Genomic DNA, 14563 nt, shown 5'->3' with positions numbered 1-14563 from the left:
TTTTTTTTTTTTTTTTTTTTTTTTTTTTTTTTGTTGAACAGGGGATTGAACTCAGGCCCTTGAGCTTGTCAGGCAAGCACTTATTCTACTGAGCTATCTCCCCCACCCTATATTTTTTCTTTAAATAAGTTACTTGTCTTTTTGGTATCAAATCATAAGGGCTCTTTATATATTCTGGATATGTCTTTAGTTATGTATGTGTTGTGAATATTTTTTCCAATGAGTTCACTATTTTACTTAACAATGTATTTCCATGCATAGAAGTTCTGATTCTATGAAAGTCCAATTTATAATTTTTTCTTTAATTGTGAGTACTTTTTATCCTAAGAAATCTTTGTGTACTCTAAGATCATAATTTATTTTCTTATATTTTTTCTAAGAGACTTAGGGTTTTACCCTTCCTACTTCAAGAAGTATTCTTTGTTTTATCTCAGATTAATTGCTGTTCAGCTGTTTTTTTCTGTACCTATAACTACTTGTTTGTGAAAGACTTTGCTTTAACCACGGGGTGGCTGCTATTGAGAAGATAGCTTTGTTTTAGTCAGATTGGACCTCCTGGATTGATTTGCCATTTTTTTCTTTCCTATTGCTTCTGTTTTCCTGGTTTACTTTATGTGATTTTCTCAGCTTGTTCTTCCAGAGTTTGTAGAATTTTCAAATGTGACTGAAATATTTTTTATTAGCAAGAATTTTGTTGTTCTCCTTTTTCTCCCTGGCTCCATCGTTTCTACGGTCACATGACAACTTGTCACTGAGGCTTGACTGATCATCATGGTAACAGCAGAAAGCCCCCCACCCCCGCTCCCCTAGCTTTCCTTATCCCAGTTCCTTGCTATTTTTTTCTTGATGGCATTTGTTAGCTTATTTTTTATTTCTTGTCTGGTCCTCTACCCTACTATGAAAACTTCATGAGAACCAAGATGTGTAAGTATTTTGCACACTATGGTTGTTGCTGTGTCCCTAAAATAGTGCCTGGTACAATAGGCGTGGAGTACAGCTAATTAATGAATCAATAACAATTTCATTTTTATAGCATTCTATTCTTAAATCGTGGATACAAGAATTTTTTACATCCCTCAGAAGACACAGTTATATCTTTGAATTTCTTTTCTATTTTTTTGTATTTGCTGTTTCTTGGAATACCTCTCTCATCTGCTATTTGTTTTGGGTTTTTTTGGGTGGTGGTGGTTAGTACCAGGGATTGAAATCAGGACCTTATTTCACTGAGCAATTTCCCCAGCCCACCCTCTATTGGTTTATTTTGATTTTTCCCTTCATCTTGGATGCTTTTGTTTTTTTTTTTCAAGTGATTGATAATCTCTGGCTGTCCACTCCTTGGAGATTGTTGAGTCATGGTTGTTTCCCCAAACTGAAGTGTTCAATTTTTGTGCTTGAGGGACATAAGCCAGTCTGCTGGCATTCTGGAAGCCTTGTGGGAAAGAGTGTGGATGTCACTGTTCCACCTTGAGGCTCATTTAATCTCTCAGGTGTTCCCAGAACACTTCCCTTCTGTCCTCCACTTCCTCTGATTTCTTCCACTCTAGGACCTCTTAGGATCCTTTGCTTCAGAGAATGGTATTCTCATCTTCTTCCATGTCAAGGACAGACAACAACCCATTGTATGATGGAGACCAGGGAAGCGCTGGTGTAGCAGCCTGGGGTTCACTCACTTTTGCTATGATCAGCTCCACACTTTCTAAGGTAACCATGTCTTTAATCTCAAGCCTTTCTGAAATCTGGCAGTGAAAGTTGGCTTCTTATTATTAACATTCCCACTTTTTAGCACTTAAATTTTTATTTTCTTCACTCTGCCTAATCAATTACCACTCATGTATCTATTGCCCACCTCCCAATATCTTTCATCTGTTATCTCCCCTCCTGTTTTCTTTGTCCTTAATGTTTTTACTTGTTTATTCTTTTACTGTCATTTAAGTGGCTATTCAAGAAAGTGAAAATAAATGCATGTATTCATCCTGTCCTCCGTAAAGAAGTCCTGAATGAGGATTAAAGACTGAAAGGGATAGTGGCTCATAAGGTTAACAGTTACCATGTTCAATTCAGTCATCCTCGACTGATTCCAGAACTATTAGTTCAGATTGGATCATAGAACTTCCACAGTGACACTAGAGATGGTGTAGTGGTGATGTTGGATGAAGAACAGTAACATAAGATGACTGCGCTGAGTTAGGAGCCATTGAAGTCTGTTGCCTGGGAACAAAACTAACGGGGGAGGAAGTCACATAGGTTTAGAAAGCTAACTTCTGATGACGCTCTTGTTCCTCCCATGCGGGAGCTGCACAGAGCTCAGACGCCCTTGTGAAGTTCTCTGCCTCCTACCCCCCGGTAGGCCTCCTTGTTTCCTGAGATCAACCTGTTCCTGAAGTCCAGCTTCTTGTTTTCATAGATTACTTACTGAACAACTGATGAGTGTCTGTAACATGTGAGCTAACATAGGACCAATTGCAAACAAGAAGATGTGCACACATAAGTGTGAGAACACAGAGATGGGTGAGCAATGAACCCTACCCTAGGATGCCAGGGAATGTATGTTTTCCCCAAACTTCAGAAAGGCATCATCATATAGATGAGAGAAATGCCAGCCCAAAGAGTCAAGCTATGACTCAGGATGACTACACCACAAATAGCTTCAAGCTTGGCTGCAGCAAAAGTACTTATGGGTTGGAAAAGAGGCAATCTCTCCCTCCCCCCATCACCTCACCATGGGGTTGGGGGTCTCATGGGGAGCCCCAGGTGGTGGCCATGTTGGTTGTTCCTTTTTTTATATTAAGCAATGAAAGGCTGCCTCTTTCTCATCTGCACCCATGGCCAGAAATGCGGATTTTCTAAGACATGGGGATAGAATAACGGCGAGGTATAGAGCTCGACAAAACCACAGATTTTCTACCAGACATTTCTAATTTGGGCATCTGAGTGGACAATACCACCATTAACAGAGATGGGATCTAATAAGAAGAAAGAGGCTTGTCGTTTCGGAAGTTGTGGCTGTTCAGTGACTTTTCACAGGAGCCCAGTATAATAGAAATAATGGAATGGCTGAGTGAATTAAATAAGACATCTGTAAAGTGTCTGATGGATTTTTCTTCACAATCATTATTAATCAATGTGAAGAGGAGTTAGGAGACCTGACTGAATCGGATTTTTATGATAATCTAATCTGAAGCTATGCTCTGGTCTCATAATTCTTTTCACTTAGGACAACCTCAATGCTGACAAGAGAAGGCAAGAAGTGGGCCTACAGCTTCCTTACTAGGGCATTCTGGGGCATCCCAAATGCTAGAGCTCAGCTGTCAGGGGTGTCTGAGTCAGGACCTGAGGAACAGGTGATCTGATAGTCACTCGGGCTCCCGTCTGTGAGGCCCATGGGAGGGGCAGAACCAGACAGATGCCTGGGTGTGTTGAAATGAATCCAATTGAATATGACTTTTTGGCCCCAGTAAGCTTTCATAGAAACCATGGAGTGCATTAAAAAGCAACAGGAAACAGCTCTATCAGAGGAACTCTAAGGACAGAGAACTGTCACATGTGGTGGGAATGGTGGAGCTGAAGAATGGCTCACATCAACTTGGGCTCAGAGAACTCCAAAATGAGCTCCACCTTAATATGGGGCGGGTGGGGGGTGGGGGGATAAAGAAAAATCACTTTCCCTTGAGGAGACTTTAGAAAGGTTCTTTGATATTGTTTAATCAGATTGCCCTTGGCAGCATTGAGGTAGCCTGGACTCACACAATCTGCTTGCCTTTCTAGTACTTTCTGGGAGTGGCCCTGGGGCCTACACATCCCAAAGGGCAGCAGTATGCCTTGGGCAGGCCACCATCCCTAAGGCCTGTTCACTCAAAGTCTTTTCTCTGAGGTGGCTGGGAGGGGCTGTGGAGGAGAAGCTTGGCTGAGGTGTGCTGTTGGTAGGTGCCCTTCCCTGTGCTCTCTTCCTTTATTGAGAAATAGGAATCAGGACATCTCCGCCTCTCGGGTTTACATTGTTTCCTCTCAGTTTTTACACTTAACAGGAACAATTAGACAAGACCAAAGAAGGTTTCTGAGATAGCTGAGAAAACAAGTTCACAGAAGGGAATGGGTAAGGGCAGCGGAGTCAGGAAGAGGAGCGCCAGCCCAGGTCCTCTGTGAGGAAGGCCAGAGGAACACCATGTTCCAGACTTATCCAAAAATGGATGTCAGGTCACTTAGCGAGTCTGTTTTCTTTCACGGCTATAACAAATAGCACAAATCTGAAACAGCATAAATGCATTTCTTGTCTTACAGTTCTGAAAATCACAGTGGGCAGTGAATTGAATGGGTTGCTCTTCCTTCTGGAGGCTGGGCGGAGGGTATTTGTTTCTTTGTCCATTTCTTCTTCTAGAGAACAACTGCCCACATTCCCTGGCTCATGGCCTTGCAGTCCTCTGATCTCTACTTCCTTTGGCACAACTCTGTCTCTGCCACTCCTGCTTTACTCTAATAAGGAGTCTTACATTATGCTGGACCCACTTAAATAATCCATCTGAGTACTTTTAAGACAACTGCAAAGAAATTTTTGCTGTATAAGATAACATATTCACAGACCCTACAAATCAAGATATCGGTATGTGGCTGGGGAGATAGCTCAGTGGTCTAAGAACTTGCCTGGCAAGTGCAAGGACCCAGGTTCAATCCCCAGTACCGCATTCCAGGTGCACCATGTTGGTCACTGAAACCGGGAGTAGTAGAATATGCCTGTAATCACAGTGCTGGGGAGGCTGAGACAGGAGGATCACTATGAGTCTGAACTGTATAGTTATACCTTCTACCAAATAGATAGTTTTTAAAACTTAAAAAAATAAAGATACCAATGTCTTTGGGTGGCCATTATTCTGCCTACCAACTGGAGACCATTATTTAACCCATCTCTGCCACTCAGCCCTGCCTTTGAGTCTATCTGGACATGTGCAGTAAATACTTCTGAATGTATGACATCAAGAATCTCACTTTTACTAGCTTCGAGGGTCCATCGGAGAGTTCTCTGGGCACTGGCCTCCTCCTGGGCTTTTTTCTTCCCTGGAAGGAAAGTAGTGCAGCTGGTTGGAGCCTTTCTTTGTGGGTTTTTCCGATGGGAATCAGATGCACCATGGCTTTGTGCTAGAGTGGGTGCCATCGCCTGAGACAGTAGTCTCTGCCCAACTGGCCACAATAAGACTGAGGGAAGAACAACGTCCTTGCTACACCCTTCACTTTTGAGCGCTGGTACTGTGTGGTTCCTGATGGCTGGTGGCCATGACCACTGCAAATGAAACATAGAGAAATGTGCAGAAATTGGCAGTGGGAGTGGGAGGGCTGTGCACAAAGACCTGGTGAGGCTGGAAATTTTCCATCGCAAGCGGGGCTCCTTAGAGGAATGGCCAGGTCCCGGAAGCTGTGGAATTCCTTCTGGTCCAGAACAGTTGAAAAGTGATGCCGAGGTGTTCTTGTGGGCAGGGTGGGGCTAGCACGCATCCTTCAAACCCAAAGGCAGGCAGGTATCTTTCAGACTTTTTCAGGATCTCTCCCTCCTGCACTCTGTGTGGTGAGGGCTGGCTGGTAGCCATGGCCGATTGCCTCTCACTCATCCTACATGCTTATGAAGCTTATGAAGCTCCCAAGCCTCACTTAAGGCTTCTTCATTGTATTTACCCTGTTTCCCTTTCCTTTGATTTTCATTTAAGTGGCTGAATATTCTAATTTATTTAGCATTTGGTACTTTTGAAACTGAGCTGTCTCAGTGATTAATATCACTTCTTCTCCAAATGTAACTCTGCAGTGCATCTTAGGCTACCATTTCCTCCAAGAGACAGTTATAAGATAAAGCTGTCCATAAGAAATCCCATATTGCTAAGGTCAAAGAATATGGAGATGAGCAGGCTTAACTTGAGGAGTTTGGGCCCTGCACATTCTGGAAAAGACCCACTGTCCTTTGTTTGTGGAAAAAAAAAAAAAAAAAAGCTCTCTAGCAGACCTGGAAGGCAATACGGTAGAAGGCTTTGGCAGAGCCCAGAGCTGAGGACATAGGTTCAGTTTGGAGGTTGTACCACAGGGCACGCTGCCAGCTGGGGGCTGGGGCTCAGAAGGGGCACAGGCTGTGGTCACTAGGTAGGGGGCCACAGTCCTGAATCACCAGTGTGAACCTATACCGGGCTCTCCGGAAGAAAGCAAGGCACCTCAGCAAGCAGCAGAGTTCCCAAGCAGGCCTTATAGCCTTTTATTACAGGGGAGGTGTTTGCATTCCAGGCTCCCTAACCCCCTGGCCACTCCTGGAGCCCAAGCCTGCCTCTGCTGTCCCCTGCCACTCAGCCCTGCCGAGCTCCTGCCTTTCATCCTGCTTCTCCAGCAGGCACCTTGCCAGCTCTTCCCCTGTGGCCTCCTCCTCTTGCCCTTGAGGCCTCCCCATCAGCCCTCCTCCTCCTCTTCCTCCTCCTCTTCCTCTTCTTCCTCCTCCTCCTCCTTCTCAGGTCCCCAGCTGTGGGCCGCAGGCCTTGGCAGCCCTCCACTGGCCCCTCCCCTGGCTTCCATGCATGTTTTATGACAGCAGCAGAGATTGATGTCTGCCCTCTTTCCAGCACTGCACTCCCTTCTCACCACAGGCCCAGCCCGCCCAGCCCGCCCTCGCCCCTAGTCCTGAAGGCCTCTGTGCTCCCCTGTGAGAGCTGCTGTGAGGCCTTCCTTTTGCAGGGGAACCCAGCTGAGTCTCAGAATGGAAATGCAGCTTGGACCTTGAATAATCTCAGGGAAGTGGGAGGGAAGGAGGGAGGAAAGGTAGAAAGGAGAGAGGGGGCTGCGGGGGAGAATGTGAGAGCAAACTGAGACCCAGGCGAGGCAGCTCTGGGAGGCTGGGTGAAGATCTGCAGATGTCACGGTCATTTAGACAGGGATTGGGAGCTCTGAGCCCAGAAGGTGAAAACCTCTCTGCATATTTTACTCTAGATATCTGAGATAACATGAATGAGAGAGGAACTGCCAACTGAAATAGCGTTCACCTCCCTGATCCTGTTTGGACCAAGCCTTAAGGATTAAGTTGGCAGAAGAAAATACCTGCTTTTAGGTGTATAAGAAAGGCCTGAGTTATTCAAGAGTTCCTTTCATTGCTGGGCTCCACAGTGAGAGCAGTGGCAGGGGGCTCAGGCTTCCTGACACCTCTGGCTTCAGCAGGAGCCTCCAGCCAGCCTTCCCTTCCACAAGGCCCTGCTGGGGGAGAGGCCAGAGAATGCAGCTCAGCGAGGCCAAAGCAAGGCTGAGAACAAGAACCGAGCCTTCTCGGGGAGCCACGTGGTGGGGGACCCGCTGAGGGCAGCTGAGCCACAGCCAGCATCTCTCTTGCCTCTTTGTTCCTGCAGCCCCCACACCGGCGCTGAGGGCTCCTGTGCACCTGGAGTCCCTCCACCATGGCTGAACTCCTGAATGCCTCACCAAATCCTGGGTCTCCAGAGGCTCCTTGATTTTAATCAACAAATGAATGCACATGTGGAGTGTTTAAAATTTAGTAACCAAAGTGAACTAAAGTAGTGTTTCTAACAGTCCTAGGGGATAGATGCTATCTTTGTCTCCATTTCACACATGAGGCAACCAAGGCAGCGAGGGGTTAGGGAACTGGCGTGGTGTGAGTATATGGAGCTGGGCAGTGGGGGAGCTGGGGTGTGAACCTGGGCACCGTGGCTCCACACCTGTACCCGCTGTCACAATGACACTGCATCTCACGCTGGCCCCTTTGTCCCCCTGTTGGATTCTGACCTCCTGGCTTTGCTGGGAGAGAGAAGCTGTGACAGCCTAGGTGGAGGATAGCACTGAGGCCACTAACCCTGGGTCTCGCCTAGGATGTGCCATTATCTGACCATGTGACCCTGTGCGACACACGTAGGCTTTCTGATCCCTAGTCCCATGTCTCTCAGAAGAGGGAGTGATTGGGTGACTCCCGTGTGTCTCTCACACATGCTTGTAAGGCCCCCATAGAGCGCTCAACCAAGTGTGGGCCCCACTACCCCTGCAGCTGTGTGGACCCCACCTTGGGGATTGCCAGGGTAATGTGGGGCAGAGAGGCAAGCGAATGCACTCTGCAAAACCGACTATGGGTGGGCAGCCCCCGTTGGAAAGGCAGGAAGTTCAGTGTGACTTGGGCTGTGTCCCCCATGGAGGGCGTGGTAGGCCTCCTGGTCTTAGCAGGGTCATCTGCCTGGAAAGCTCACAAAGAAGCTGCTAAAGGCTGCTGTCTAACAGCCAAAGGTTATCCAAGTCAGTTTCCCCATGGAGGCGAGAACAGAAGGGTTCCGGCTACTCCAGAAAGACTCTGACACACAGACAGCTGAAGTAGGCGAGATAGATCATTTCACTTAATGAAGAGTCAGAGCCAGGGAGCTTAAAGTATCCTGTCTCCTCCACATTAGGGTGTGTGCTTTTCATGTTGAACATTTCTAAAATTGGAATAAGTCATAATCAACATTATTTTTAAATGGGTACTGTTTAAATTGATGGTACTTGTTAGAATTAAGGAAATATATAGTATTACTGTTGCTCTAAGCTGGTTGGTGGTGGGGATAGAAATTAGAATGAAGAGGTAATTTATAAATAATCATGAACCCCTGCCCCAGGCAGAAATGGGCCTCAGAGAGGCTAGAAGCCCAAATCTGGGAAGCTGGAAGGAACTCCCAAAGTATGTCCGCCTCTTATCTTTTTTAGGGGGTGTTTTTTGTTTTTGTTTTTAGACAGTCTCACCATGTGGTTGGTTCAGGCTGGTCCTGAGCTCACTATGTAGCCCAGGCTGGCCCTGAACTCACAGTGACCCTCCTGCCTCAGCCTCCAGAGTGCTGAGATTAGAGATGTGCACACTGTGCCTGGCTTCCACATTTCATCTTTGCCTCTCTGTGTATCTTTTGGCCCACTTGTTTCTTCTAGTTGCATAGCATGCAAACGGCCAGCCACAGCCCCACAGAAAACTCAGGTCTCTTGATCTCTTATCCAACTGATATATGAGGGAAAGGACTCCCACTGGCATGTCTAGTCTAGCCAGTTGATAAAGTGAATGGTAGCAGGCAGGTGGGCTGCTGATTTTCTACTAGTGCTGATCTACATGTCAGTAGAGAAACACAATGCATCAGGCAGACACAGTGCATCTCACAAGAATGTCTCACCAGGAAGCACAAGCTGGCAGCCATAGACCGTTGTTCCCATGGTGCTATGTTGGGGTTGGCAAGGACAGTGGGAAAGGCACCAGGAGACAAGTCACTGGAGTAGAGCAGGAAGATCACTAGGGCCCTGACACAAGCTCACAGTCAGATCAGCAATGACCGTGTGTCGTAGGTTGTGGTCAAGGCTTTGCTGTGATCACTGTGGGTTTGTGACCCTGTGCATCACACTTCTGCAGGGGTGTATAAAGGACTAGAGGACAAAGAACTTGCCCAATGGCATTGCCCAAGGAGGCAGATATGGTGACTCCCAAGAGGCCTCTTCTAGAAAGGCTTATTAATCTCTACGTGAGTACCAAGAATGTTCTCTGGGCCTTAAACTGTGTCTAAAGAAAGCACAGCCCCTCCGCAATCTCTGGAGGTGAGAGGAAAAGAGAACTGGGTGGAAGCCAAGGAGCCAAGGTCCTAGCCTTGCAGGATCCTGCCCCTTATGTTGGATAGGACCTGCCAACCCTGTGCTTGTGTGGCGGAGTCCAGCCACAGCCCTGCTGTCTGTACTTCTGAGACTGAGTGATGGTCCTCTCACATGACATCCTTTTCTTTCTGAGCTGAGTGCTGGCTGCAGCCACCTCCCTGCCTACCTCAGGGGAGCTGCAGAGGCAGCTGGCATCATGAGACACCGACCTAGAGATTTGGCAGGAAAGCTGCTTGCTAAGTCAGAGAGGATGTCAAGTGGGCATGGGTGGCATTCAGTGCCAGTTCCTCTGACATCTAAGGGAGCCAGGAAGCAGACAGGGCCAGAGAGCAGCAGGAAAGATAAGCAGATAAGCAGGAACTTCCCGGGGTGCAAGAAGAAATCCAGCAGCCAAAGATGGAGCGTCACTCCCAAGAGAGCTGCCCAAGTCACTAGAAGGATCCGCGTGGCACTGGGAAGCCATCTAGTCTCTGTGCTGGCCAATGAGTACTTCCACTCCTCTTCAGCCCCCACCTGCCTGTGGTAAATGGTTCTGCTGGAGAATGCTGCTCTATGCAGTGTGAAGATAACCAGTTTTTGGAAGGGTTGTTGGATCACAGACAGTAGGAAGCACTGGTATCAATGAACTGCTAATGTAATGAGAAGAAAAGCACACAAATGTGGCCCCTTTGGCTTGCCGTACTGGTGGTTCTTATGTCAGTACAGCTCTGTGATTTGCTGTGTGAACTGAGAGAAATCCTCTTTCTAATTCACTTTTCTATTTAAAAAAAGGAGTTCTGAGCACTGATGTTCGGAAGTGATCATGGTGATCACTCTCAGCGGGGTTGTGGGACTGGAGTCTCATTCTGTTCACCTCTGTGAACTGCTTTCTCCAGAAAGCTTTGGGGTTTCCCCTTCCCAGCTCTGTCCTCATCTCAGCTCTCACCACTGTGTCCCACTCAAGTCCCCAGTTTGGATCATGTGCCTCTCAGCTGGGTCCTCTTGCCCACTCTACACAATATTCCAGGAGACCTCGAAGTGTCCTCACTGGCTCATTCTCAAACCTCTCTCCCCATTTGTCCCAGACCTATCTCTTTCTTCCTTCCTCCTCCCTTATTATGTATCAAGTTTGGCCTCTCCTGGGAGAAAAGAATGCCTCCCTTTTATAGCACCACTCTTCTGTTGCTTAGGTGTGTGGTGCCGTGGACAGGACCCGGGGCCTTGTGTGTGCTAGGCAAGCACTCTGCCATTGAGCTGCACCTCCAGTACATGTCTCCTCTCTCTATGTGTGAAAAGAGGTTTTGCCTTTGTCAGAAGTATTCCGGTGTTCTAAGAGGCAGAGATGACTGACTGGGAAGAGGCTGTTGGGAAGATGATGCCTCAGGCCACCTTTCTGCCTCAATCTGCTCCTCTGCATAGGCACAGCATCCTTCCCTGGTGCTGCAATCTTCTTCCAGAGTGCTGGGGTGCAGCTGGGCTGTGTTCTTCCCAACCACAAACTTTTGAATTTTGAGTCTGTGTAGCAGGGATGAGGGGTCAGGGAGCAGTGAGTGCGGCTCCCTTTCCAGCCGTGTGCCCCTCTCAGATCCCTCCAGCCCTCAGAAACAAAATCCTTGGAGTACAATCGAACCCGTGGAGATGGAGAGAGCTGGCAGACCCTAAGGGCTGCTCATGGCAGCTGGGGAGGGGCACTGTGGACACCTGGACACCGAGGAGCCAAGAACAGCTCCCTGGCTCCTGGCTTCAACTGTTGGCCACCTGGGGATGTCCCTACTGCAGGGAGGGGAGGGGTGGGTTGCAGTAGTGTGGATTTAGGGATGGATGTGAAAGATCTAGTTTTGCATGCACTGAGTTTTAGATGGTTCTGATAGACCTCCAAGGAGAGATGTCAGGCAGATAATTAGATCTCTGATAGGAGGGCTCCCAGCAGAGGTCTGTGAGGCGGTATAAATTGGGCATTTTACATCGTGGGAAAGGACCTCAAATAGTCCAGCATGCTGGGGTGGGGCTGAGGCTACAGTGTGTGGTTCTTAAATCTCTCCGAGGGGTTTGGTACAGAGAAACACTTCCACTTCAGATGGCTGCTCCAGGGGCCTCAGGGCCCAGGGGCTGAGTCACTGTCCCTTGCCAGCTGCTGCTGCTCAGCCTGCAGGCTCTATTAGTCTGGTGATATGTGGGAGCTCCCAGCTGGGGACAGTAGTTGGGGGAGGCCCTGCTTCTGAGGAGCAGGAAGAAATCTGCCCAGCTGGATGGGTTGGGCGGAGGAGGGTGAGAAGCTGGACTGATCCCTACGTGGATTCAGCCATACCTTGAGCCTCGAGACCGCAGGTGAGGTGTAGGAGAGAGAGACAGAATCCAAGACCCATGTACCCAGGTCTACACAGAGCCCAGGACCAGACACCTGAGCTTCTCCCCAACCTCAGGATCTCAGAGTCAAATGACGCTGCCCCTCACATTTGTAATCTTAAATCCAGAAGGCCATTTGGTCCCATTCAGAAGGTGTCCCATTCAAGAAAATCAGTTCAATTTTCACTTATAGTTCAAAAGAAATTGTTAAGGGCCTGCCAGATAGCTCAGCAGATTAAAGTGACTGCTTAGGCAGATGCAGGGGTTGGAGGTTCAATCCCTGGCCTGCTGTGCCGCGCCCCGCCCCACCCCAACCTGAGGGCACTGAGATGGTGATTGAGACTGGGTGTGGCAGTGCATGCCTGTAATCCCAGCACTTGGGAAGCTGAAAAAAAAACAGGGGAATCAATACAAGTCTGATCTGTGTAGTGAGACCTTATAGATCCTATGGACCCATCCTGCACTAAAATACAAGGAAAAAAAAAGGAATTGTACCAAGGGTCTTACAGGATGGCATATGTATGTAATCCCAGCTACTCAGGAGGCTGAGGCAATACAATTACAAGTTCAAGGCCAGCCTGGGAAACTTACAAGATTGTCTCAAAATGAAAAGAGGCTAGAGATATATTCAGTGGTATGGCCTAGCATATGTAAAGCCCCAGGGAGGGGAAAAAAAAGAGCAGAAAAGAAAAGAAAGGAAAGGGAAAGGGAAAGGAAAGTGAATAAGGATATTATAAGTATTTGAATATATACTCCAAGTAATTGTTCTGTTTGGAGAATGGGTCTCACCATGTGGTTCAGACTATCTTGAACTCACTACATAGCTCAAGCTGGCCTCGAATTGATGACAACCGCCGCCTTCGCCTCCAAAGGGCTGGGATTACAGGCCTGCACCACCTTTCATTTCCCTTCATTCACCTAAATAAACTCATTTACATCAGCCTCTGAGGCTTCCTCCATTATTCTCCTCCTCCTTTTCCTCCTCGGTCTCCCCATTTCTTCTCTCTCTCTCTCTCTCTCTCTCTCTCTCTCTCTCTCTCTCTCTGTCTCTCTCTCTCTCTCTCTCCCTTATTGTGTAGATAGGTTTGGCTTCCAAATAGAGATGCTTTTTGATTTATGATGAGGTTGCATCCCAATAAGCCCTTTGTAAGTTGAAAATATCATAATTTGAAAACATCCTTAATACACCTAACCTACAGAACGTCGTAGCTTAGCAACCCAGCACCCTGTAGACTGCAGATACCAGTTGTTTATTCTCGCAGTCTTGAGGCTGACTGGGAGCTGTGGCTCACCATTGCTGCCCTGGGCTATGAAGGAGCACATAGCCTAGGGCGTCATACTGCCTATAATCCAGGCGGTTTCATCCTTCCATCAGGAAATAAATTGAGAAACCAGAGACTGGAACCCACCTGGCTCCTGGTTTCCTTGTCTGTGAAATGAAGAGGTTAGAACAAATGGCTACAAAGGAGGTTCTGTGAATGCTGGTACAGCCCACTCAAAACCCTACTCGCGTGACCTGATGCTGACATGGATGTGCTCTCAGATAAATAGCTTCCAGGATGGGGAGATAGCTCTGTAGAATAAGCGCTTCCCTGGCAAGCACAAGGGCCTGAGTTCAATCCCCAGTTCCGCCAAAAAAAAAAAGAAAGAAAGAAAGAAAGAAAAACAGCTGCCTGCCAGACATCTGGAAGGTGATCCATTAAGAAACCTCATCTGTCAAAGGACATATAAAAGTTAGCAGAATCGAAATGGGAGACATTTTCAAGTTCTAATGAAGGAGGGAAGGAAGGAAGGAAGGAAAGATTGGATACATTATGTGTTTGTACCAACTCCCCAAGATGAATGTGACTATTATGTATTGTAATCATATACTAAGTTAATGAAAAACATAAAAGAGGAAAGAAAAACAGAAGGAAAAGGAAAGAACAGAAAATAGCTGGCGTGGGGGTACATAAGTAATCCCAGCACTCTGGGAAGCTGAGGCAGGAGGATTACAAATTTGAGACCAGCCTGAGCAATTGAGCAACTTAGCAAGACCTTATCATAGACACAAAACAGAAAGGGCTGGGGATGTGCAGCCCCATGCCAGCCCCTGGGCTCAGTCCTCCTCCCTCCACCCCCCAAGTGATCCAGGAGCTTCTGAAAGAGAGGCTGTCACACACATGTGCCCGATGGCAAGAACTCACACACATGTGCCTGATGGCAAGAACTCTGGATGATTCTGCTAGAACCACAGCCTTGCACAAAGGCCACTGCCACCTCCTCCTTCTCCAAGGACATATGTCCAGCAACTGTCTGTTCCATCTCAGCCTTTGCCACCAATGCTAGTAATCCTCAGAGCCAAGAGTTATTGTTTCAAAATACCTCGTGCAGTCCTCCTCATTTGCCCTTAAAAAGCCTCCCGTTGCCTCAGTCTCTTCGAGTCCCCCATAGTCTACTGTGGCATGAACATTCCCGTTTAAATCTCATTAACAATCTCTCTGATTGTTATTCGGATGGGCAAACCACTAATTCTCCTCTCCCGCACCACCCTTGCTAGGTACATACTTCTCCAGTGCAGCCACCTCTCCCACCCCAACCCTCTCTCAGCACAGATGGTCCTCCGCTTTCCTGTGCTCACGTC

At 47.6% G+C, this 14563-nt stretch overlaps 1 protein-coding gene across 1 annotated transcript in view; it reads left to right on the top strand.

Moving 5' to 3' along the window:
- The window catches only part of Nmnat2 (nicotinamide nucleotide adenylyltransferase 2), a 148411-nt gene that overhangs the window by 77005 nt on the left and 56843 nt on the right, over window positions 1-14563 (top strand). The window lies entirely within an intron of this gene.

This window comes from Octodon degus, unplaced genomic scaffold (assembly GCF_000260255.1).
Source record: "Octodon degus isolate 3935 unplaced genomic scaffold, OctDeg1.0 scaffold00273, whole genome shotgun sequence".
Classification (NCBI taxonomy): domain Eukaryota; kingdom Metazoa; phylum Chordata; class Mammalia; order Rodentia; family Octodontidae; genus Octodon; species Octodon degus.
This window is presented reverse-complemented; position numbering and strand designations above follow the sequence as displayed.